Here is a 27,046-nt window from a genome sequence, read left to right on the forward strand (position 1 = left end):
TACTTATTTATTCCAACAGTCAAAAAGAACATTGTGAGCATTTGCATGCACTCTTAACCTTGTTAAGAAAAGAGAAATTGTACGCCAAAATCTCGAAGTATGAATTCTGGCTACAGGAAGTGCAATTCTTAGGTCATGTGAAAAATCACAAAGGTATCCATGTGAATCCTTCTAAACTAGAAACAATTACTAAATAGATGGTTCCGCAAACAGCCATAAAAGTTCGAAATTTTCTAAATTTAGCTGGATACTATAGACAAATTATTAAAGATTTTTCTAAAGATAACTAAACCCTTAACTAAGCTAACCTGTAAAATAGTTAAGTTTGAGTAGGGACCTAGACAAGAAGAAGCTCTTAAGATAGTAAATCAAAGGTTAACAAGTGCTTCACTTTTAGCATTACCAGAAGAAACTGCAGATTTTGAAGTATATTGTGATGTTTCAAAAAAAAATTATTAGAAGTAGAATGTGTGTTGATGCAACGCAAAAAGGGTAATTGCGTATGCCTTGAGGCACTTGAAAAAGCACGAGGAAAATTATACAACCCATGATTGAGAATTAGGAACTATAATTTTGCCCTCAAGACTTGGAAACATTACCTGTAGATACAATCACAAAAAGCTAAAGGTACGTCTTTGGGCAAAACGAACTAAACATGAGGCAAAGAAGATGGATGGAAATCCTAAATGAATACAACTGTGATATCCAGTATCACGAAGAAAAGCAAATGTAGTTGCAGATGCTTTAAGTCGTAAGCAAAAGTGAGTCCATGCTCTTAGATTAAGATCTACGGTTAGATTTAATGAAGCAACTAATCGAAGACGATGCTGAAGGAATGAAAGGACAAGCCAAAGAATTAAAACAAGGAATTTGGAGATTCCCTAAGAAAACAATTGGATACTAAGCAGGGAAAATTAAGAAATAAGATTCTAGATAGATCTAGGTATACCATGTACCCAGGTAACAATTAGATATACCAAGATTTAAGAAATAACTTTTGGTGGATAGGAATAAAAAAATGGACATAGCCAGTCATGTATCTAAGTGTCTCACTTGTTCACAAGTTAAGGCAGAGCATTAGAAACTTTCAGGATTACTCCAACAATTAGAAATGCCTATATGGAAATAGGAACTCTTAACAATAGATTTTGTTACTAAGTTACCCAAAACCAGAAAAGGTAATAATGCGATTTGAGTAATCATGGATTGATTTACCCAAATCAGCTTATCTTCTAAACTATGAAAGAAACCCTTAGCATGGAAAGGTTAACCAAGTTATACGTAGATGAAACAGTATCCCTACATGGAGTCCCACTCTCCATAGTATCGGATAGAGATAGTCGATTTACTTCTCATTTTTGGAAAAGTTTTCAGAAAGCAATGGGAACTCGACTAAATACTGCATATCATCCACAAACAGACGGACAGAGTGAAAGAACAATACAAACTCTAGAAGACATGCTCCGAGCATGTGTAATTGACTTTGGTGGTAATTGGGATAGCCATTTGCCATTAATTAAATTCTCCTATAACAATAATTATCATTCAAGTATCAAAACTGTCCCATTCGAAGTACTGTACAGACGCAAGTGCAAAACTCCAGTTTGTTAAGCAGAAATAGGGGAAAGTTAATTATCAGATCCTAAAATTGTACAAGAAACCCCTGACGAAATAACTCAAATCAAGAAAAGACTGAAAACAGCTCGAGATCGTCAGAAGAGCTATGCAGATAATCGTCGTAAACCTTTAGAATTTCATGTAGGAGATAAGGTACTTTTAAAAAGTTTCTCCTTGGAAAGGTATAGTACGATTCGGTAAGAAAAGAAAGCTAAGTCCGAGATACGTTGGACCATTCCCTGTGATTCAACGAATAGGACCAGTAGCTTATCAGTTACAACTACCAGAAGAATTGGCTGGAGTACATGATGTACTTCATGTATCCAATCTCAAGAAATGTCTATCAGACAAATCCCTGGTAATACCTCTTCAAAATATAGCGGTAAATGAAAAAATTAAAATTCATAGAGAAACCATTGGCTATCGAAGATAGAAAAGTCAAATTTCTCAAACACAAACGACTAGTGTTGGTAAAAGTCAAATGGGAATCCAAGAGAGGACCAGAATACACTTGGGAACTGGAATCGGAAATGAAGAGAAAGTACCCTCATCTATTCCAGTAAATCTCGAGGACGAGATTTTTCTTAAGGTGGGGAGGATGTAACAACTGACACTAAAATCCATAATTAGGATGGTAATTAGCTATTAAGGAAACCCAAATTAAGAAACCCAAGTAAATTTGCACTAACCCTAAAATTTCCAGAACAATCAGAATCAGGATCAGGGCCCCTAAAACTCAGGGGGGGATAAACCTTAGCCAACGATTATCCTCATAACTATTTGTAAAATTCGAAAATTGAAAAACTGTCGACACAGCAAGCCTAGTTACACACGTAGCTACCCTATGAACATAGGTTACCACTCGCGTAGCGCGACACCTATAGGGGGTACCCATCGCGCTACGCGACGGTGTCAAATTTCGGGTATAAATAGAGGGGGTTGGGACTTGAATTCTGTCTTTGGAACGACGTAAATCCGAGTTACGTAGATCAAGTTATCACAGAAACAGTCCAACACACCCACACAATTATCGAAACGCTGCCGCAATCAGGATAATAACTCGATCGCTATTACGATTCAACGTCCGATCGATTATAACTATCCAACGATAGTCCAGGTGCTGCTCAATTGAGCTTGTACTTTGATTATTCGCCGTGATTTCGACTTAAATATTAGAGTGCTGTTCGAATTCGGACTATACTCTGTTATTCGTTGTGAATCCGATTGAATTATCAAGTATTGCACTGATTAATCGCTGTGAAGGTTTAATCTCGTGAATTGACGTAACTGCTATTAAGTTACCTACCTAGTTGTGTGCACTAGGTTACAAGGATAAATCAATAGGCTAAGCTCTGCCTGTATAAATCTGCAATATATCAAGGCTTATCTGTAGACTAAACTTTGGCCGTATGAAACTGCATGATTATAATGTGAGTCATTCTTCTTTTTAACTGTTTTCTCACAGTTTGTGAGTAAGTATTACAATACCTCAAATTATTTTCAAAGTATTATAATTACAGGGATTAAGTCGTGGTTATCTTAACCGCCGGTTAGTGGGGTATTGTGCACATTACTAATTTCTCACCGTTAGGCAATAAGCCCTGACATGGGTTAGGCTAATAAGACCTAATAGTGACAAAACGTCACTAATTGGGTGACTGGACCCAATAGTGGTATGACCATCGTCACACGGGTGGCAAGACCAGATATTAAATAAGACACTGCCATAGTAATCGCTCTTATGCTGTAATTTATAACTAAGGATCGTTTTATGAAACCTGAATGAACTCACTCAGTATTTCCCGCTGACAAAACCTTTTTAAAACGCGTTTCAGGTAATTAGAGTATGTTGGAGTAAGAATTGGATCCGGCACCGAAGGCATCAATAAGTGGCTTATTCTATTAATTAAATCAACTTAAGAAATATTGTTTTTATTAAAAGCTACCTTTGTAAAACATGGAATTTATTCCATCTATTTAAATAAAATCCGGTGTTTTCTAAACTCTGATATTTTTCCTAACTCGCGGTCCTGATGAAATTTCCGCTGCAATGTTTTTCAAAAATAACCACCGGTACCACGGGACTGCTCACGGCACCCGATTCCGTCCAGGGTGGGTCGGGGGTCGTGACATTACCTGATGGGATTGATGAATTTGTAGTATATTGTGATGCATCACACACCGGGATGGGTTGTGTGTTGATGCAGAAAGGCAAGGTCATTGCCTACGCTTCGCGACAATTGAAAGTGCACGAGAAGAATTACACCACTCATGATTTGGAATTGGGTGCCGTTGTATTTGCACTAAAATTGTGGAGGCACTATTTGTATGGCACTAAATGTGTGATCTATTCTGATCACAAAAGCCTTCAGCACCTGTTCAACCAGAAAGAATTAAACATGAGGCAGCGACGTTGGATGGAAACTCTAAATGACTATGATTGTGAAATAAGATACCATCCCAGCAAGGCCAATGTAGTCGCAGATGCCCTAAGCAGGAAGGAAAGGATAAAGCCAATCAGAATCAATGCCAAAAGCATTGAGGTCAGGAATAGTCTGCATGAAAGGTTGTTAGCCGCACAGAAGGAAGCAGTGCTAGAAGCTAACTACCCTAATGAGAAGCTAGGAGTGACTGAAGAACAGTTATCCTATGGCAAAGACGGAATCCTGAGGTTTAATGGAAGAATATGGGTTCCTATTTTTGGAGGTCTTCGTGACGTCATCCTAAAGGAAGCCCACAGTTCCAAATATTCCGTCCATCCTGGAGCGGACAAGATGTATCAGGATGTAAAGGCAAATTACTGGTGGATAGGCTTGAAAAAGTCTATAGCCACCCATAAAGCTGAGCATCAGAAACCGTCAGGTTTGCTGCAACAGCCTGAGATTCCCACCTGGAAATGGGAAATGGTAACAATGGATTTCATTACCAAGTTGCCTAAAACACCGAAGGGAAATGACACTATTTGGGTGATAGTTGATCGACTGACTAAGTCAGCTCATTTCCTACCCATTAGAGAAACTTTCAGTTCTGACATGCTAGCCCAACTGTATATGGATAAGATAGTATCCCTGCATGGCGTACCAGTATCCATCATCTCTGATAGGGATACCAGATATACATCACACTTCTGGAAAAGTTTCCAAAGGTCTCTGGGTACGCAACTGAATTTTAGTACAGCCTATCATCCTCAGACGGATGGACAAAGCGAGCGTACTATTCAAACCCTGGAGGACATGCTTCGTGCATGTGTGATAGACCTAGGAGGAAGTTGGGATAGACACCTGCCTCTGATCGAGTTCTCATACAATAATAGCTACCACACCAGCATTAAGGCTGCGCCTTTTGAGGCACTATACGGTAGGAAGTGCAGAACACCCATTTGTTGGGCAGAGGTAGGAGACGTTCAAGTATCAGGACCCGAATTAGTCCTGGAGACGACTGACAAAGTTACCCAAATCACTGAGCACCTAAAAGCTACCCGTGATAGGCAAAGAAGCTATGTCGATGGTAAACGAAAGTCCCTCAAGTTTGAGGTTGGCGATAAGGTTTTGCTCAAGGTATCACCTTGGAAAGGGGTAATGAGATTTGGCAAGAAAGGTAAGTTAAGCCCAAGATACATTGGACCATTCGAGATCATCGAATGTGTAGGATCAGTGGCTTATAAGTTGAACTTACTAGAAGAGCTTAGTGGTATTCACAATGTGTTCCACATCTGCAATTTGAAGAAGTGTCTGGCTGATGAATCGCTAGTCATACCACATACAGATGTGCATATTGATGAAAGCTTGAAGTTTATAGAAAAACCTGTGTCGATTGAGGACCGACAGGTAAAGAAGCTTCGAAGGAAGCACGTACCCATTGTCAAGGTTAGATGGGAGGGCCGCAGAGGTCCTGATTATACGTGGGAGTTAGAATCCACGATGAAGGAGAAATACCCTCAATTGTTTCAGTAAATCTCGAGGTCGAGATTTCTTTTAAGGGGGTGAGGATGTAACACCTCGAAAATTCCTGTCCAATTGAATAAAGACACGTGTCCTCCGTGACAGACATGTCAGAAAAACCGGATTTAATAAAGAGATATGTGGTAGGATTTCTAATAAAAAGGGGTGTCATGTTATTTAAAATACCTCTGAACGACCCAAGGGCGACACGTTATTAAATCACCTCTGAGCGACCCAAATTTTATAAATCCCAAGATCCTTAAATCAATTGATGATCATCTCATTCGATAACCGGTTGCTCTTGAATAAATAAAGTTTTATCTTTATTAAGGGCCATGGAATTATAGGTTGTTACTACTCCTAAATTTAATAAAATTCTTATGAATAAGAATGGTTATAAGCTTGGCCAATTTCTATAGAATTCCAAGACTCAATTTTGAAATCTCCGTCATGTAACAAGTCCCTTTTTGAGTAAAGATTAAATGGGGGACATGTAAGGGCAAATGAGCCATGCAATGGCTGGTCAAGATGGTCCCACAAACTGAAAAGTAAAGGCATGTTTCGGGCATTGATGGTTGCATGGTCAAGACTTAAAAGTTTTCAAACTTTTGTCTTCTGGCCATCGCTTACAGACCGCAAGGCCCCAGGCTTACGGTCCGTAAGCAGGGTACCTAGGAATGTCCCGCAAGGATCGGTTACGGACCGCAAAGCCTTAGGCTTACGGTCCGTAAGAAAGGCACCTGAACCATGTTTCAGTAAGGCCGGTTACGGACCGTAACCCCTGTAGCTTACGGTCCGCAAGAGGTCCTTACGGACCGTAAGGCCTCAAGCTTACGGTCCGTAAGACCGTCGCTGGCAGTGAGTTTTGGACAGCTGCCTGTCCAATGCATTTAACCGACTTAAAACGTAACATTTCGATTCTATGGGCTTTCTAGGCAGTATATAGACCCTTAGGGACATCTGGGATGATCTTGTAACTATCCTAGAGTTGCTTGGCAAGATCCTAAGGCATCTAGTTCACTATATAAAGAGTTCAAGTGTGTTCTTTGAAACTTGCTCATTTGGAACATTTGGCTAAAGACTTTCTGGAGCTCCTCTGGTCACCAACACCTTTTCTTAGGCTCTCTAATACATCTTAGGACTCTTGTAAGTGTCCTTAACCATCTTTAATCCTTTCTAGCTTAGTTAATTAAGTAAAAGTCAAACCGTCGTAATTAAGGTTTGACGTCGTGATTAAGCATAATGTGCTTTGTCTAATCACGAATTTAAGATACCTTTAGGAAGGTAATTAAGTGGGTAACAGACCCTTAAAAAGGGTGTTTCCAGATTCCCACTCTAAGCATGCTAATTGTCGAGTCAAAGCTAATTATAAAAAGTCAACAGAATGCTTAATTTCGAATTAACGCATAATTAGCAATGTAGGTTGTATGTAACCTGTTTGAACATTAATATAACTTGGTAATAAGTATAAGAACATGTTCCAACATGTTCAACTCGACAATTTTCTGTTTAGACCCGGTTCGGAACCGAAAGTCGCATAGTTTGACTTTCGCTTTGACTTTCAGTTCTGACCCGTTTTAGTTAAGATTAAAAATACCTTAGAGCTTCTTTTGAACCTATTAACATGTTAGTATATCCTCCTGTGATCATACAATGTGGTTCATTAGATATCTTGTTCATATGCATGTTTCCGTTAAATGCCCATATGTTGACCATTATGCCTGAATGTCCAAAAATTATAATTTTTGAAAATGTAAAAGGGTAGACACCTTAGTTACTGAAATATAAAGTTGTCCCCAAAATTTGACATCAGTTTGAGGTATAGATTAAGAGTTATGCTCATTAGCGTAATTAGAAGCTTTCTTAATAAATAATTAGCGTATTTAACGCATAACCTATCTAAACCCAAATTTTATACCAAAACTTTATACCCACTGTTATATAATAATATTTTGGGAATTTTAAAGATTTTTATTCATTTTTAGGCTGAGCATAACTAGAGGTTCTAAGCTTATTTCGGCCTATGCCGGTTTTACCCTTTACGGTCATAAAATGAGTTTTACATAACCTTTTGACCCCAAACCTTTTCCTACTGATTTGTTATATTAAATATGATATTTTGAGCCTTCTGGAAATATAAAAATATCAGCTTTCCTTTTAAAACCCGGAAATGGCTCCAAATCGCCTTTTTAGGCATTTTTACGACATAGTATATGTCAGAACGAGTTTATATATAAAAGGTCTAATACCTACTGATATATTTTATAAAAAATATACATTATAACAGTAGACTAAAGTTGGAAACTCAGATTTTCCGTTTTTACCCTTTTAGCCTATGTAAAATTACCAAAATGCCCTTATGAGGCGTAAATGGCGTTTAAAAACATTTGGGGCGTATTTGGACATACCTTACTGATATTACAATATATTTGGTGCATATAATCTCAGGAAACTTGCATATGACTTATGTGGTTACTCGTTATGCACTTTCGCGTTCGGATCGGTTTATGTGACTAGTTCACGCATATTAGCCGAAACGGGTCAAACCATATCATCTAAGTCTCAAATTTCAGAATGTGTTTAGTTTACCCATATTATACAAGTATCCAAGCTTGTAGGGTCTAAATCACATTCCTTCCCGGTTTTCGCATTCCTCGCGATTAAACCATATTTATTCTTCGAAACTAACCGGTCTAAGCTTAGGCTATGTTAAAAGACCCGTTAGGATTCTAATAGGTTATTATAACCTTCGTTCCAGAATAGGAGCCCAGTAAAAGACACGTGCATTTTGAATTTGTGGTTATACTTGCTCAGGTAAATACTTTTAACTTATTTTCCCTTATACGGGCTTGGGGGTACGGTATATAAAATACCGCTTGGTCGGGCGATTGACCCCATCTCATTAGTAGTTGGGTATTATCAATGGGACTCGTTTAAAAACTTGGTGTTGTTTGTTTTTATGCCTTTGGGAGCTTAATGACCATGTCCCGGATATCCTTGGCATCATTTTTGGCCACGACCTTGACACCCGGGTGTAGGCGTACACCCGGTATTATGTCCATTATTTTTAAGGTATTAACGTTGGCTTCCCGCCGCGGACTTATACCATGTGGTGTGTCATTTAACCTTAAACCCGATACGACTCGGGCGACTGAACGGTTAACAAACATGTAAATCTTTTACAAGTTTAACTCTGATTAATTATTCCCAAGTTATAAAATGTTTTGTGCCTTGTGCATTCAAAACCAATTTTTAAATATTTTCAAAATGAGTCAGTTAAATTGTATTTACCAGTGCAAACTGACGTATTTTCCCCAAAAAGATTAAGTGCAGGTGCTATACGCAATAGGCTGGTTTCTCCTTAGCATCGTAGAGTCTCGCAAGCTTTTGGGATGCATGTATCTGTTGAACAATTTCTTTCTTTTTCTTCGATCCGCCTGTGGATCTATTTTGACTGGTTGTGATACTTGATATTACAATTAATAGTTGAAATAAATCTATTTTCATTTGCTTCCGCTGTGCATTATAATTTGTGTTGTTTGACATATAATGATATCAACTACGTCACGTAATCCCCCACCAGGCCCACCGGTGACACGTGGAAATTAGGGGTGTGACACACAGCCTCTTCTAGCCAACGCTTCTTTGCTCGCTACCTTCCCGTCCCAGGCTCTCCAAGCTAAAAAAATGGCTTTTAAGGTGGCCCGAGAATTCCAGCAGAGTTTTATATCTTGCACATTTGCATCAGTCAAACCTGCAAGTTCAAGCCGCACCTTCTTCGTGGAAAAACCTAGCTCGAGATCGTTATCCCATCTCCACTCGTCGTCTCTATCCGAGATATTTACGTTCTGGATCAAGCTCTGAACTGAAAAACATGTAATGAGGTTAATAAGTATCTAGAAACCAAATATGAGTAGCACACTCGAAAATTAATTGGGGCCGCCATTGTTTACAACCAAACATTTCTTTGAACCCCAAATATACTTTGTTTATCACTTATTGAAATTTGTTTATCACTTATTCAAGCTTGTCATAGTAAAAAAAATCAAAGAAGCTTTCTCCTGTTTAACGGAAATATTGCGGGATGTTGGAAAAATATAGTGAATTTGATATCTAATTTGAAAATAAACGGTAAGGGTTTAAACCGTCTGATCTTGGGTAAGGTAGGGAACGGGAAGGAGATTCGTTTTCTGTTTGACACATGGATGGGCGATACGCCTTTCGTGGAAAGATGGCCACATTTGTTCGGTTTGGAATTGTCTAAATTATGCAGGGTTGCAGACAGAAGGGATGTGAACCAAGGAAATAGCGGATTTGTGTGGAATTGGTCTAGACAGCCCGAGTCGGATGCTGAGCTTGAGGAATGACATGAATGTCAAGAGGTCCTCAGTAGGGTTACGCTTTTAAATAATAAGGATTACGGATGTGGAACGATGGCAATCTGGAAGGATTATCGGTGAAGGCCGTCAAATTGGCTTTAATTGAGGATAGAGGAGCTAGTCATCTCTCTAACTTTGAATAGTGTAAATGGGTGCCTCTCAAATGTAATTTTGTGGCGTGGAGAGGTAGTATGAACAGATTAGCTACGAGAGTTAACTTAAGAAGAAGGAATGTGAATATTACATCGGTTATGTGCCCCTTTTGCGAAGAATTTGAGGAAATGGTGAAGCACTTATCTACTGCTTGTTCGGTGGCGGATAGGGTGCGGTCGACCTTCAGTGTTTGGTGTAACTTGCCCCAGATATATGCTTTCGATTTTAAAAACATTATGGAGATACACAATTTCACGCATCTAAGTAAGAAAGCAAAGAGTTTCATTTAAGGTTTGGTGATTATATCATGTTGGTATATTTGGAAAGGAATAAACGAATTGGTTTTCAAGCAGATCAGACGAAGTCCGCATGATATTTTAGGGGAGGTAAAGTCGAGGGGTTTTGCGTGGGTTAGAAATATATCTCTTTGTAAATATATTAGTTGGGTGGAATGGTGTAAATACCCGCTGTATATGTTGTAATTGTCTGCCCTTTGCCCGTTTGAGTCGAGGGTGTTGTTTGTTGTTTGGCCTTTACCCGTTTGGACCGGAGGTGCGTTTTATTAATGTTTACTTTTCAAAACAAAAAACTTATTGAAATTTGTCTAATCTATTATATCTAGATACTTAATTGTGGTAGGTTTCTACTACCAACAGTAACTTACAAATTTTTTTTACTATTATAATTAATTTTAAGTATATTTTGTTTTTCTTTTATAACTTTTAAGGTATGATATTTTATAATTTGTTTGTATCATAAGCTATAGTTGGTGCCGGTAAAATACCGATGTCGTGACAAAATGAACCGATTCCCCCGTACAACAACGGTATGGTTACAGATACTATTAGAATCGTTAAACATATTCGGTTGTGTGATTTTCGACTGACGTAGAATACGTGTCAATATCTTTTGGGCATATCACGACATTGTTATTTGGATTTTTCTTTTTCGGTTGTTATATCGAGTGTCGGTACTGTACCAATATCACAATAAACCGAACCAAACTGATACGGACTGAATTCCAACCACAACGCGCGAAGGAATTCCACTAGTTATGTTAATGAAAATTAAAACTATACGGATTTGTAAAAAAATGATGGTTTTGTTTTTGCTATGCATAAATTTATATATATATGTTTGTATTTTAACGAAATACAGAAAGAAACAAAAAGAAAAAAAACAAAAATCAAAAAGTAATGAAATCCAATAACATTGGCACGGGTATGAAGGGGTGACAATGATTGGACCACGGAATTACTGCTGTGGTGTCAAGTGGTCAAACTTTAACGGTAAAATTCCCGTGAACCGGTTGAAATCTGATCGAATATGACTCAACCAAAATCGGCTAAGATCAAATCAAAACAAAGCTGGCCAATCATTAAATTTTGAGTTTTAATATACATAATAATAAGTGATTTTATAAAGAAATATATATTGATAAAATATGCTATGGTTCATCATACACAAGTAACCAATCCACAAAGATATCAAAAGTGATTATTTTTCATTTAGTTTTCTAGTCATCAATGAATAATAATCTAAATAAAGTTATAAAAGTTAGTTAGTGATATGTTTGTTAGATTTTTTTAATATAATGAAACAAAAAAAAAAATGATTCGTCAAAATGAGAGTGTTTGTTAGTTTTTTGTGTGACCTAGTAAATTTCCAATGTAACTTGTCTTTAAACTATTGCAATGTTTTAGCGAAGCATGTAGAGGAGAATATTGTGTCCGAAACACATTTACGTCAAACCTTGAAATCGCTAGACTAAAAGTCCTTTGATTTCTCTCATTGACAAGTTGGTCTAGTGGTTAGTCACTTGGTGTCTCTCATTGAGGTCTCAAGTTCAACTCCCACTAGCATCACTTTGAAGGATATTGGTGGTGATAGTGAAGTTTAGAACTAGGGCTCTCTAGAGGTCGTCAATTCGAAACCGAGCCGAACCGGTTTTACCGCAGTGGGCCTTCGAGCGGGCAGGTTTTCTCCGGAACTGGTGGCTCGAGTATGCATCCAACTCTGACCGTTATGGAGAAGGGGATGTGTTTACTCGATTGAGAACATCCCAGGATGCTTATCTAGTAATTTAGTTGGCCGTTCAAAAAAAGTCCTTTGATTTCTAAGCTAGATAATGTAAAAGCTAGACTACCACCCTCAGGCCACTAGGGGCGGTTACGTTATCGTCCGTTATAGAATTGTTCCACGCGTGGAACAAACACAATTTCCACTGCCACCTACAAAGTCCACACGTGATAACATGCACAAATTCAAAGTCCATTATTTTCTTCACGCCGTGATGGTTTTATTTTGTGAGGGTAATTGTTGGTTGAGGGAAATTGTTGGGTGTGGTGGTGAGTGATGACCATTCCCACTAAAAAAGGATGTGAGTGATGGAAAAATGGTTGATGACATGGCGAAACTTGATTGGATGCTTGTGAGTGATGGAATTCTGTCAATAGTGACCACCCCCACTCCCCTAAGAAGCCCATAGTTTAAACCAATTTTCTTCCGTAAACATAACTTAAACATCAAATGCATGTCAAGTTGCTACTTTTTTTTCTTTTTGTGAATGGATGTCAAGTTGCTACTCGCATTTAAATCTTAAACCAATCGTTTAATCAGTGGCGGACCTAGGAATTTTTTCATGGGGGTACGGAACATTTTTAAAAATTTTAGGCCCCAAGGTATATAAGTAAAAAATTGGTTCGTATCGGGTCGGTTCGAGTCGGGTCGGGTCATGTAAAACAAAAAAAACATCAAACTAAATGGTTGATATGGTCCTCTTAGTAGATATCCCCTTCTAATCTCATCTCGTTGATTCACGTTATACGATTCAATCGGCTTGCGATTATAAGGATCCGAAGGAAGAGTATCCACATCAACGAATTCGGAAGATGTATCAACTTTCCTCTTGAGAAATCGCGCCATAACGTCCCTACTCATGGTTCCTATCGGCTATCACAAACAAATTGATCTATAAGTTCATGGCTCCATAACATATTACATAATGTATCAAGTATTCAAACACTAGAAATCATAATGTAAATCACACTAAAAATCATCTAAACATTATATACACCATTAAAAAAACCCAAACATTAGGTCTCATCGTATATAACCCACAACAAAAAAGACAAAATATCATCATCATCACTAACAAAATATAAATATATAACCCACCACAAAATAAAAAAAAATGTTGATTTGTTGGTTTTGTTTATTGGGCTAAGACTTAGTAGTGGGCTAGTTAAAGGTATTGGGTATTTGAGTTTAGTTATTTAGGTATTAAAAGTTATATAATTTAGGTAGTGTTTTAAAAAAAATAAGAGTTTACTAAAAAAATTTAAAATATAAATCGATAACACTTTTTACCTAAGGGGTGCGGACAGAAAATTCCAAGAGGTGCGGACGAAAAATTCCAAGGGGTGCGGACGGGATTTTCGACGGAACTTAGCACTAAATTTTTTTTTCCCCGGGGGTGCGTCCGCCCACCTTGAGGAACCTTTAAGTCCGCCCTTGCGTTTAATACAAAATGTTGTTTTACATAAAACATAATACGGAGAGCTTAACAACTTTAAAGTGAACCGAGGCTAACAATTTGTTTCACAACACATGAGTCAAAAGTTTCATATGCATATAACTTGGGGGAAACTTGTTACTTGATTAAATCCACCTTTTAATGTCCTTACATCTGGATTTTTCATTTCTCTATTACCTTTTAGGTCCGTTCATTTAAGAACACACACGAATTTAGCATAACCTTAAGTGAATTTACAGGCTACGCCTGACAAACTAGACATGTCAGGTGTACATATTTCGAGAAAAATGAGTGTAGGTTAAAACATATTGACATTGTTTTAAAGAAAGTATCAATTTCTTTTAGGTTAAAGCAGGTTTTGGTCATAAAGTACTCGGTGAAGGTGGTAGTGGTGGCAATCATAACGATGTGGTGGCGGAGACAAAGATGACAGTGATGGTGGTGGCAATGGATGGTGGAGGCGGTGTCAATGGCAGACATGTCAGTGGCAGAGTCAATGGTAGTGGTGCTGTCAACATCGGGGGTGGAGTGACGACAACGTTGATGCAGATGACAACGAGTAGGTTGTGGAGACAAACAATGATTATGTGTGGTGCTAATCAATTTGAACAATTTTTAAGTTAACCAGTTTTATAACGGTGGATAATTTTGATACGTTTTCAAATATAAGTACACTCAAATTGATCCGTTGTTTAATTCAAGGTGACCCAAATGACCCTATATGCAGAGGGAGGTGCATTTCTAGTATAATGCCGAATAAAAGGGATAAACATAGAAAATGATAAATAAAATGACATTAAGGGGTCTTAACAATTACATGAGACATTATGACGCTAATGTGACAAAAAAATGCTCCTTAAGAGCAATAACCATTAGGGATGATCTAACACAAGTTATATAGACCATAAAGTGGACTTATATATATTGAGCATAAAAGTAGAAGTTTACGAGTATAAATCACATATTTATAACACTTTTCAATAGAAATCAATATTTAGTTCATCAATTAATTCGATCCTTAATACTCACATGGTGTTATCCACTAACACCACACATATAATTACATCACCATCAATCGGCCTCACACCTAATACACATTTGGTAATTCTTTATAGCGTTAACTAAGGTCTCTTGTTATGAGCTCATGCTACTTTTATCATAAAAGTTATGGATCTAAGCCATTTAATTGACCCAATTTGTAACAATCTGCTAACAAAACATATATGCTAGTATAAACATTTATCACTATTGTAATTCATGTAATATTAAGAGCGACGACCTTGTGGTCTAGTGATACTGGTGATTGCTTCTCATAAAAATGTCATGGGTTCAAATCTCAAATCTCAGCAAGTACAAATTGATTAGGTGGTATTTATACGGTAAAAATTGTTGTTAAAAAGTATATAATACAAATAGTTATGCTAGTAATGGTTGCAAAAGTCGTTAGGCGCTCATTAGTCGGATTTGAGAGTACTCGGGAGTAATTGGGAAGTACCCGGCCTAGGCGCAAATTACTCAAGGAGTAATTGGCCTAGGCGAACAATACTCAGGTCTCGACAGGCTACCTTGTAGCGAGTACTCGGGGAATACTCAGATCATAGACGGGACTTTTACAACCACGGCTAGTAGCATGGTCTATCTCCACATATATTTGTCTAACATAACATAAATGGATAGGCCACTATAAAAGATCATATATTTATGTTCATTCGTTTAGAGCAACAAACAAATATTTTTGTTCATGTTGGTTATCTAATCTAATCTAATCTAATCTAACTACTATAATAAAAGAAAACCAACTTTTGGACACGTGTCATTCATTAAAGATATCCTCAAATTTATATTTATCTAAATGAATAAATAATAAATTAATATTAAATCTTATCATACTTTAATAAAATATTATCCTCAATTCTAAATTGATAATTTAATATATTTTTAAAACAAATACCTCTCTTATCTACTCATCTTATATTAAATATATAAATAATAAATTAATGTTAAATGTTATCCTAATTATTTAAAAACATAACTTTTTTTATTATTTGGTATACAAAATTATGTTTATTTAACTCGAGTAAAACGCGAGGTTTTTAAAGATATAATTTTTTTTTATTATTTGGTAGATTTTTCAACCCGACTATACACGAATTTTTTTAAAGATACGACGTTTTTAGTATTTAATATACAAAATTACATTTATTTAGGATATAATTTTTTATTATTTGGTAGATTTTTCAACCCTACTATACATGGGTTTTTTTAAAGATACGACGTTTTTAGTACTTAATATACAAAAATACATTTATTTAATATGTGTAATACACATGGTTTTTAAAGATATAACTCTTTTTTATATATATTCAACACGTGTAATATACGGGGTTTTTAAGGATGTAATTTTTTATTATTTGGTAGATTTATTCAACCCAATTATACACGGGTTCTTTTAAAGATACGATGTTTTTAGTATTTAGTATACAAAATTACATTTATTTAATCTATGTAATACACATGGTTTTTAAAGATATAACTTTTTTATTATTTGATATATAAAACTACATTTATTTAACCCGTACAATATATAAGGTTCATAAAGATATAAGTTTTTATTATTTAAAATATAAAATTACATTTATTCAACCTGTGTAATACACAGTGTTCTAACCTAGTTTATAAATAAACGAACGTAAACGTGCTTTTCATCGAACTGTTAAAAAAAACTATGATGGGTTGGTAATAAAAATATAATAGATTTATTTAAGAATAAAAAAACATACTGGATTGAATAATAAACACACAAAAAAGTACAATAAAAACAGATAATGGATTAGTTGAATAGAAAAAATAAAAAAGAATGCTAATATAATGGTTACAAAATGATAGGTAAATATAAAAGAAATGAAAACACTATTTTGATATATAATTTTAAAAATATTATTTTGGTAAATATTTTTTTACTAGCACCTAATTTAAAAAAGAAAACACAATATGTATTTATATTTACACCTTATATATAGACATTATTGTAAAGATCGCTAGGCGCTAGTCGGACAGTGAGGTGCTGTCTAGGAATTAATTGGATTGGACTTTTAATGTATAATTTTATAAATCTTTATAAATATATAACTAACTTTATTCTTTTTATATATAAATTTACAAGTTCAGAAACATATGTAAACTAGTGAAAAATAGAGGGGGTTAAATGTTAAAATAGCTAAAGTTAATATAACCTAATCCCCACCCACGTTCATCATACGCCGCCTGTTACCCCGTCTCCATTGTTTTCATCAGACAAAAAACAAACACATACCTTATGCCCAATTTCGTTCTGACAAGTTGGTCTAGTGGTTAGTCACTTGGTTTCTCTCATTGAGGTCTCAAATTCAACTCCCACTAGCATCACTTTGAAGGATATTGGTGGTGGCAATGAAGTTTCGCCAGTTCGAAACCAAGCCGAACCGGGTTTTACCGCAGTGGGCCTCGGGCGACGGGTTTTCCCCGGAACTGGTGGCTCGGGTATGCATCCAACTCTGACCGTTATGGAGGAGGGGATGCATTTGCTCGATTGAGGGCATCCCAGGATGCTTATCCGGTGAGTTAGTTGGCCGTTCAAAAAAAAAAAAACCTATGCCCAATTTCGCTTCATCTAATGGATTAGTTCTTCAATGTGGTTTGATTTCGCACAATGGAGCCAAGTGCAACTCTGATTTTGGTTCAAATCGAGGTAAAAATTGTTTCGGTGTTTCGTTGGTTGTTTGAGCGACTAAAAAGATTCGGTTCGGTTGATATGATTTGACGTTTTCTTTTTAGTTTATTCGATTGGTTGATATGGTTTGGTTTTATGCCTATTGTATTTGACGTTTTTTAGGTAATATATATGTTTAATGCATGGGTTTGATCAAAATATCATATTGAAAGTGTTTTTATTTGACATCTTGTGTTTTTTACTTAAAGAATAATCATGTTAAGTTAAATTGTAAAGTATGCATTGCAACTTGTATTTAAAAATCTTTATACCGATTAACCTGAATTTTATTTGGGTCGGGTTACGGATAGGATTCCCAAAACAAATAATCCCTATAACCCGACTCGGATAACTCGATACCCGATTAAAAAAAAACCCAAATAACACCCCTATTTATGTGTGCGCGTATCTATCTATTTTAATATACTAAAGCTAATTTTGCTTATGTGTCATTTTTACATAAGCCTACCCTATTATATTGACAAGTATCATTCTTCACCTTTCATTATGTTAACAAGATTTACCCTATTATATTCAACGAAAATTCTAAAAAATCATGATTTTAGGATCTTAGTTTTTCCACATTAATCCAAAATGAGTAATTTGCAGCTTTTAAACTTTTTAATTACGTTTCATTTAAAAAATAAAAAGAATTTTTTTCTTGAGAGAAAAATTATGTATCTGTAATTTTACTAAAATATATATCTAATATTATAAATCAAGAAAAAAATAATTTAAGTTGAGAATAAATAAATAAGTGAAGAAAAAAAAAGTCAAACTTATACTTAAACCTGAAAAGGCTATTAATTTATAATTTAGTAAAATAAATAGTTGTATGACTTTTAGCTTTACTTTTTTTTTTTTTTAATTTTCACAAGCTTTTTTTAATTTAGTACTAAAAGTGGGAGTTCTGATCATCTTATTCACGTGTTATAGGTAATTGAACTTTCTTTCCTATAATTTCTTTGACGCACTATCTGACAAGAAGACTCCATTTAAGTTTAAAAGAAGACAATTTCCTATTGTTGTATGTTTTGCCATGATGATATATAAAAGTCAAGGTCAGTTGTTATCTAAAGTATGTATGTTTCTCAGACAACCGGTATTTTCTCATGGCCAACCTTACGTCGCTTTGTCCAGAGTTAAAAGCAGAGATAAGTTCAAACTCGTAATTGTAGATAAGATGGTAAACTTACGAATAAGACATTGAATGTTGTATATAAAGAAGTTTTTAGAGATTAGTATTTGTATCTATATATTTCTTAGAGCATTCACATCCTGTCCACCAAATTTTATGAGTGGCTTTTCCATATTATAAGTTGTGGTTACGATGGGTGTGAGTGAAGGAGAGAGAAAATGTTAGTGTTCATTTGTAAATATGGAAAACATTGTTCACCTTATACATTTTTTTTATTTTTTCAGAAAGTGCATTGTGAGTAGAGGAGAGAGAAAAAAATAATGATAAACATATATAAAAATATTTTTTAATTCAAAATGAGAGGGAATTGCAGCGATTTTTAGTGTAATTTTAGAGATGAAAATGATGGATACAATGTGAATTCTCTTAGTTGTGAATGTAAATCTGATATGTAATTATAGATTAAAAATTTGCAAATACGATATCTATTTGTATGTTATAATTTCTATTTCAATTCTTTTGTTACCCAACCCCATATACCACACGGGTTTTAACCTAGTTTTTAATATAATAAATCTCTAATTGACAATTATCATTGTTTGATATTTATATCATCCATATATATATCATTTCGTCTAAATAAGAATACACATAAAGTTGATTTGTACTTGATTGATTAAATGTGTAGTTCGATTATGAAAACATTAATAGAAACGTTATTGTGAACTATTTACAATAGTGCACACATAGATCCATAACATGCACCTCAAATGATGCCAAGAACTCAAATCCTTCCTTAAAATATGCATTTTGGGCAAGACTAGCCTCTCCACCTCATATATGCTTGCTTAATTACCCTTTTATTTACCGGTTAATTTACATACCTTCTAATACTGCTCCAAAATCACTTATGTATTGTGAGACTTTTCCAACTATCAATTTTTACCAATTTACCATTTCTATACGAAAATATCACTTAACAAAGTTCTCTTTTTATCAATTTATACTTAGACAAATCCAATTTGACCTTAAACTCTCTATAAAACATGTCAGATCCAAGTTGACTTCAAGTGAATAAACAACCCTTTCTATTAAATGGTGTGGAACATCATAACATTCTTTCACTATTTAGTTATTCATTATAGACACATCACATATATTTAACCATCACTTTTCTTATTTAAAATTGAGAAAATCATCTCTCTTGATCTAGTGTGGCTCCCTAGATCAGCCAAGTTGATGTCGGTGTAGAGTGGGGAGGATGGATATATCCATAGAGGTGTCGGTATAGAGTTTCAATGAAAGAAAGTCAAAGGAGAGAAAAAATTACATTAGGGTTTGCATGCTAAATACAAGTAAATTAAATTTTGTCTTTCTCTCTATAGGTTTTTTATAGTATAAGTTCTAAATTTCTTATTAAATATAAATATAAATATAAATATAAATATTACTTCCTCTTTTTTGGTTTCATATGCATTAATAAAATGAAAAGAAAACACAAGGTTTGCCATGTGGCTTTATTATCTCCACATTGAGTGTCGGTGCTTGGTTGGCTTATATTCATTGTACTCCTTCCTACCTAAGTGCACCGCACCCACAACCCTATAATTCATCATGCCTTCACATTTTCTTTTTGTGATCCAATAAACCAAACATTGTTCCAAATCAACCGTCCAAAACAATATACCACAACCCATCACTTTTTTTATTCTTCTACATCTTTAATTATAAATTTTTCTTAAACAGAGTGTGTATATAATATATACACATGTAAAGTGTAATTTATGCCATATGCATGTCACAAGATAATTGGTCGAGAAAGTGTGATAATGAAAAAGCTATAATCGCGTGAATTATGACCTAGACATATCACCTTTTGATTGGTCCAGTCCCTCTAGCAACAAAAAGAGTATAACCCATAATTTTCATGAACACAAATCATGTAATTTTGTACACATATCTTTCTTTCTTAATTACGAGATTGTGACAATTTTGTTTTTTACTTGTTAAAATGTAACATTCTTTTATCTTAATTCATACATCAAATAAAATACGTTACATGTTCAGTGGGTTGTTTGTATAAAAGTTAATCTGTTCTATAAGTTGTATGGGCTGGTAAGTTGTATGGGCCTTGGGCTTATTTGTGTGTTAAGTTTGCAGTTTTGGAAGATTAGGGGGCAAAGTGAAACATGGGCTGTTGCTGTTATAAAAAGGGAAAAGTTAAGTGCATCTGGATGATTCTAACACGCCTGTTTCTCTCTTATCCCACCTACCTATCCTTCTTCAGTCTGTTACAAGTTGTTCAAGTAGCTGTTACAAGTCGCTGATGATGTTGATGATCCAGTGTGGATCTTATTTCAGTTGTTGATCCTTCGTGTGGATCTGTGGTTACTATAGATCCCATGGATCTCTGTTTTTGGTTGTGTTGTTCTTGTTAATCAACTGATAATCATCAGTTGATTATTTATTATTTCTTGTACTGTTTCTATTTTGGATCTTACAGTTTGTAAGGTCTTGGGAGGTTGGGTGTTTTTTCGGTTTGGGCAAATAATAAAGTTTTCGTCACCGGTTTTTGTCGCTTCTTTGTTGTTCTGTATTGTTAGTTGTTTGTGTCATAGTTTTTCATACCATTTTGACATGGTATCAGAGCTTAGGCTCTTGATTCTTCATCTTCCGCTGGTCTAGTTTTTGGTGCTTATTCAAGTCCATACTTCTGATTGTAGTCAGAATCTTAGATCTAAACCCATGGTTATTGCTGTTCTTTGAAGGTTTGGATTCGAAACCCTAACCTAGGGTTTGTCGGTTCCAAAACAGGTGTTCAACAACACACCGATCTTAACACAAACAAAGCACATCTGTCATTTTCACTTTCCTCGATCGCAACAATGTCTTCAAGTTCAGGATTCAGCGGTGATGAAACCGCTCCCTTTTTTTCGGTTTCCTCGGCGCTGCTGCCGCCCTTGTCTTCTCCTGTATGGGGGTTGCATATGGGACTACTAAGAGTGACTACTAAGAGTGGTGTAGGTGTGGCGTCATTGGGGGTGATGAGGTCGGGGCTAGTGATGCTGGTGTTAGGCATGAAACGCTCAAGATCTGGGGACAAGTGCTTGATTCAGATCTGTTGGTCTGGTGTTGTATTTGTCGACATGTGAATGGTTTTTTGAATGGAAAAGTGTGAAGCCTAAGATCTGGTATGTTGAAGTCTGTTCTTGCTCTATTTCTTGATGAAATTGAAAGAATCTATAGACGAGATTTAGGGTTGCAATCAAAACCCTAACAATGATTCTTGGCGAATTTTTCCTGTTTTGGTTCTGTTATGTTGGGCTTTCTTGAAGACATCAGAACCCTAAGTGAAGGGAAGGTCACATACCTTGATATGAAAAGGAAGCCCTAACTGAGAAAGTCAAAAATTTGAAGCAGTATTATGGGCTGAGAAGAAAGCAAATGGTGGCTAATGGGCTTAGGACAAGATGATGTCTCGTGGTATATTGGTGCTATAAAGGTGCAACTGTTCAGTTGTCAAGAAAACAAATCAGAAAAGTCATGTACCTACTTTTAGGGTTTCTCTCATTTTGTTTACAGTTTTTTTCTCATATCGTCTCTAGGGTTTGAACATGTAGTGTTCCGTTTTGCTGTTAGATTGAGAGTTTTATGAGAGTAGATCATTCTAGTAATGTTCTATGTGTGAGCTGTGTGTTGTTATTAGGAGTCCTAATTTGTTTTTTTATTAGCTCATGTGTCTGATTGTCTGGGGTTTCCGTTGTGTTCTGTATTTGTCTCTTGTTTTTTTTGTCTGGTCTGTTTTGATCTCTTTCTTGGAGTGTGTGCAGGTACATATCTTGTGAGATCTATTATCTGCTCTTGTTTCTTGGTGTTACACAAATCCTAATTAGGGTTTGTTGGAGGTCAAGGAGGAGACCTATTATCTGCTGTTTCTGAAGACCTGTGTTGGTCTCTGAACCCTAGAAGGTTCAGGGCAAACTAACAAGGTGTTGTTTGTTTTTGGCTTGATCAGTTCTTGTAGTTCTCGAAAACTACAGTTCTGATCTTCTTTTGAAGCATATTGCACCCTTTGTAAGATCCATCCATTCTACTTTTATTTTTTGTTCCTTTGTTATTGATTAGTTGAAGTCGGGGTAGTGAGGACCGGCACCTTTGATTGTTATAGTTAATTCTTGTCTACTCTGTGATTACTTGTTTTTGTCTGTTTCTTCTTGTTGCGGTTGTTATTGTCATTTGTTTGATTGTGGCTCCTGAGTAAAGACATGTCCAGGCACCATAGAGTGATGAACCTGGAATCTTGTCCCTGACTCAGCTTCGCCTTAGGGTTGTTTGCTCTTATTTTCTGTTGCTTCTGTAATTAGTTATCCGTCTGATAACTTGTGTTCTCCTGGTTATATAGTGTTGTTTATATGTTTTTTGTCTTGGTTTAAAAATGCTAAATTGTTTTTTAAAAAAAGTTCATAAAAGAGTAGAGATCATATGGTCACAAACTCTATGTTATGGTATTCTAGTTTTTTATTGTTGTTTGTGCAGATTGTTATTTGTTATGTGAAAAATTCTTATTGACTGTCTGTTCAAAGTCTTTTGTTGAGAACAGTCAAAATGTTTGTTTGTTATATGAGTTGTATGTACTTTTTCTCAATGTTATGTGGTTTACAGTAAACGGGTTTTTTAAATCATTCTTATATGTCTATTAAAATTGTGGAATGGGAGTGTAGCATCTTGTTCATTTGAGTTCATGTTGTTCTCAGTCTGTCTTGTTATCAAGGTTCTTAAACTCAAATAATGTTTTCTTGTTAGTATGAGAAATGTTATATGTTAGGTGTGGTTCATGCTTCAAATTTTTTGAAATGTTCAATAAATTTGTACAAGTTTTCTTGGTTTATTGAACCTAATGTCTATATGTCTTGGATCATGTGATTCGATTCTGTTTTGGACTGTCGAAGTGTCTTCTGGGCGTTGTTCATATGTCTTATTGTTTTTTGTTGTATGATTAGTCAAGCCATGTGGTTTGCGTGTTCTCTAATCAGTTGTTGTGCAAAGATTGTTCTTGATGTTTGTGTCAGTCTAGTTATGAGATCTTATGTAGATTCTTTTTGTCTTGAATGTTGTTTAAATGTCTCTTGTTTGCAGTCTTTGTATCTGCCTGTCTTTGATATTGGTTGTATGGTTAGTTGAGATGTGTAGTTTATGTTTAACCAATGGTATTATCAAGATTGTTTGTATATGTGACAGCCTTGTATGTTATCTCTTGTGAGGTGTTTTTTTGGTTGCAAAATATGTTATTTTGTGATTTTGTTTGGCTGTGTCTTATTGTCTTGTGTATGTCTTGTTATTCTTTGCCTTGTATGAGATATAAAGTCAAGTGATTTTGTGTTTCATTTTTGTTAGGTTGGAATTGTTGTCTGATATAGAAGTGTGTACTTCTCTTTTATCAGTGTTATTATGAATCTTGTTGTCTGGATCAATAGTATTGTCAAGTTTGTTCTAGAATGTTTGTACAGCCTTCTATTTGCTCTCATGTATGAGATGTGTGTTCCGTTTGCAAATCGTGTGATTTTGTGTTCTGTCGGAACTTGTTTGGTTGTATTGTTTAATCTGATGTCTGCGTTGTTATCAGAGTTTTTCTTTGAATCGTGTGATTCAGTTTGTTGTGAAGTTGTAAAATTTTATTTGCTTGATTCAAATTAGTCTTTATGTTCTTTACAAGTTTATGTTTCTTGTAAAGTTGTAAAAGTTTTTGGTCAAGTCAAATTAGTTTCTTAAGATCTTCACAAGTATTGTTTTTTCGGTCTTGGTATCGTATTCTTAAAAATCGTGTGATTTTTAGTTTAAATGGTATAACTGTGGTATTGTTAATGGACTGTGTGGTTCATTGTTCTAATTAGAATATGTTTTCTAATTGTCTGTTGTCTCACTTGGTTTGTATATGTATGAATTGTGTGATTCAATTTTGTGGTTCATGTCTTGTGTAATTGTAAAGGTTTTTTTTTGGTAAAAACAAATGAGTCTTTGTGAGTTCTTGACCAACTTTTTTTGGTTCAGATGTGATGTGGGTCTGAAAGTTTTTAGACATGTGACTTTATGTGTCGTTTAAGTATTTGATTCTTTTGAATGTAGAGTCGAAGTCTATTGTTCAATAAGAATTTATAAATCTTGTCATATGTGAATTCTTGTTATGACAGTTTTTTTGTGTGGTTGAAGATTCATGACATTCTTGTTCGTTTTAGACTTAGTTGTGAGTTGTGAAGGTTATTCGGTATTGTGCTAATTTTTAGTTTATAACTCTTTGTTTGCCAGGGTTGCTTCTTGACTTATCTAAGTCTTTATGTGATCAGTTTATAAGCATGGTAAATGGTTATCGAATCTTATGATTTTTCTTTACAGAATTGTCCTGCATTATGTGATATCTTCTTGACTTCAATACTGTTAACATTGTTTTCTGGGTATGATCTGTATATCATATTATATGATTATCATATCTCATGTTTTGAATAGGTCCAACGTGAGCTGTTTTTCGAGCTTGTCTCTTGTATGTTGTTGCGTTAGCCTGGTGTTTCTATCTTTGTGTAAGAGATGTGTTTCTGATTGTGTATTTTCCCAGAATCTGTAAAGGCTATTATTGTTGTCTGGTGTTCTTTGATATAGAGAGTTCTTTGATTTGTTGGTATTTCTGTTTTACTTCAAGGAATCTCATGTCTTGTCTTGTAGCTTGTCAGAGTTAGGATTTTTGGTTAAAAAATCCTACTTTTTATTTGTCCTCATGTTGTTGTGTATATGACTCTATTGCAATTAGTTAGGGTTATAATTTGTATTGTATAGTATAGTTTTTGGTAAATACTTGGTATTAAATGCAGTTTGCTTAAAATCTAGTAAATTGCTGAAGGTTAAGTTATTCTGTGATCGTTAGTCTGTCATTTCTATATCGTTTAATCCGGTATTTCATGAACAGACTAAAACATTTTGAGATTGATTTGCATTTTCTGAGAGAAAAGATTGCAAATGGTATTGTTCTTTTTGAGAAAGTTGCTTCTGATGATCAGTTGGCATACCTATTCACGAAAGGGTTGAATGGGTTTCAACATCAGGATTTATGTAAAAAGTTGGGAATGGTTAACGTATTTGCTGTATGAATTATGGGGGGATGTTAAAATGTAACATTCTTTTATCTTAATTCATACATCAAATAAAATACGTTACATGTTCAGTGGGTTGTTTGTATAAAAGTTAATCTGTTCTATAAGTTGTATGGGCTGGTAAGTTGTATGGGCCTTGGGCTTATTTGTGTGTTAAGTTTGCAGTTTTGGAAGATTAGGGGGCAAAGTGAAACATGGGCTGTTGCTGTTATAAAAAGGGAAAAGTTAAGTGCATCTGGATGATTCTAACACGCCTGTTTCTCTCTTATCCCACCTACCTATCCTTCTTCAGTCTGTTACAAGTTGTTCAAGTAGCTGTTACAAGTCGCTGATGATGTTGATGATCCAGTGTGGATCTTATTTCAGTTGTTGATCCTTCGTGTGGATCTGTGGTTACTATAGATCCCATGGATCTCTGTTTTTGGTTGTGTTGTTCTTGTTAATCAACTGATAATCATCAGTTGATTATTTATTATTTCTTGTACTGTTTCTATTTTGGATCTTACAGTTTGTAAGGTCTTGGGAGGTTGGGTGTTTTTTCGGTTTGGGCAAATAATAAAGTTTTCGTCACCGGTTTTTGTCGCTTCTTTGTTGTTCTGTATTGTTAGTTGTTTGTGTCATAGTTTTTCATACCATTTTGACATTACTTCCCATCAATAATTAACAAATGACTATAAAGATAGATGTTTTATTTAGTTAACATGACTATATACGTTAAAAACTACACCAATTTAAAAGCTATAGGCTAGTTTTCAACATTTCTTATATTTAGCATATACATTTATGGTATAAAGAAATCGACAAAACTTTATAAAGCAAACTCTAAAAATACACATATGGTACTCATCGTAGTTTCTAAAAATAGTCTTGAAGCTTCCGAGAGCACAATTACCTAAATACCTAAAACCTCTCCACAATAATGATCATATGTTATTTTAACTTTTAATTATAACTTTGTTAGAACAATTTCATAGTTTATATAATTATATAAATAAAAACTCAACACGATTATTGTGATTTCCTAATAACATAATTATGATCCAGCAAAGCGAATAATATTTAGAAGCTTAAACCTGTAATGTCCTTTCAAAAAACTTATACTTGTTCAATTAAACTTCAAATTCAAAGATATTACCCGACATCCTTCAATTTTCAATCTCTTGGATGACTACACTATCTCTTTCTCCTTACTGCTAGCACTCATTATAGGTTGATTACATTGCCTTAAAATAACTTACAGGTAAATATAGTACGTAGCAAATTCATAATTTTCATGAAAAGTTATCCTCGACATATATAAGCACAAAAGTTGGTTATTGTACACATAACATGCATATTCCACTAGTAAACAAACTATATTAATTGGTAGTCAAGTTGAGATGGTTTTGAGTAGTGT

The 27,046-nt window shown here is 35.1% G+C and overlaps 1 long non-coding RNA gene across 1 annotated transcript; it reads left to right on the plus strand.

The window, feature by feature from the left end:
* Positions 1 to 20,415: 20,415 nt before the first annotated feature.
* LOC110898723 lies at positions 20,416 to 26,235 on the plus strand. The gene is made up of 2 exons (XR_002569582.2): positions 20,416 to 22,585; positions 25,816 to 26,235. It is a non-coding gene; the product is annotated as an uncharacterized LOC110898723 (long non-coding RNA).
* The last annotated feature ends 811 nt before the right edge of the window (positions 26,236 to 27,046 follow it).

Source organism: Helianthus annuus, chromosome 15, assembly GCF_002127325.2.
Source record: "Helianthus annuus cultivar XRQ/B chromosome 15, HanXRQr2.0-SUNRISE, whole genome shotgun sequence".
NCBI lineage: Eukaryota > Viridiplantae > Streptophyta > Magnoliopsida > Asterales > Asteraceae > Helianthus > Helianthus annuus.